We start from the raw sequence: 565 nt of genomic DNA on the forward strand, positions 1-565 counted from the left end.
ATCTGGTTTACGCGGTAGTCGCGCACGCGACTTTGCTCCTTTTTGTTTCCTTCCTCCTGGTCACTGTTGAATCTGACGCTCCCGTTACTGTGAGATGTCGATGGTTTATTTATATCTAGCGCGGTGATAGTCACTGGGCGCGAGGGTTTACGGTAGTCACTCGCGGTGTCCCGTGTCTCGATCGGCTTCCCGTGTATGTATCAGCAGCTATCGTGAATGTGTACGTTTTTCTTGCATCGTGTACACCATGTGTCGGTCGCATTCACGCGAAAGGGTACTACTGGTTTAGGTAGAACGAACCGGTTGCCGTATCGACTGCTACGGCATTCGCGTCCTTGATGTCACATTTTTCCGCATTTTTGGCATTGTATTATGGGAACATCTCGTTTAGTGTTTTCGAAAGAACTTCGGTTATACCGGTGATATGAACTTCGGTTTGTTTCATATGTCCGCGCAGGAGCTTCATGGGTTCCTTTGATCCTTTCTTCCTCAATGGCTCCTGCTATTGCCTCGGTTAAAGTCGCGGGTGCACGGGACCGGACTATTGTTTGTAGCCTGTCATTTA

Source organism: Odontomachus brunneus, unplaced genomic scaffold (assembly GCF_010583005.1).
Source record: "Odontomachus brunneus isolate Ranch 3 - 2012 unplaced genomic scaffold, Obru_v1 Obru_scaffold_220, whole genome shotgun sequence".
In the NCBI taxonomy this organism is placed as follows: domain Eukaryota; kingdom Metazoa; phylum Arthropoda; class Insecta; order Hymenoptera; family Formicidae; genus Odontomachus; species Odontomachus brunneus.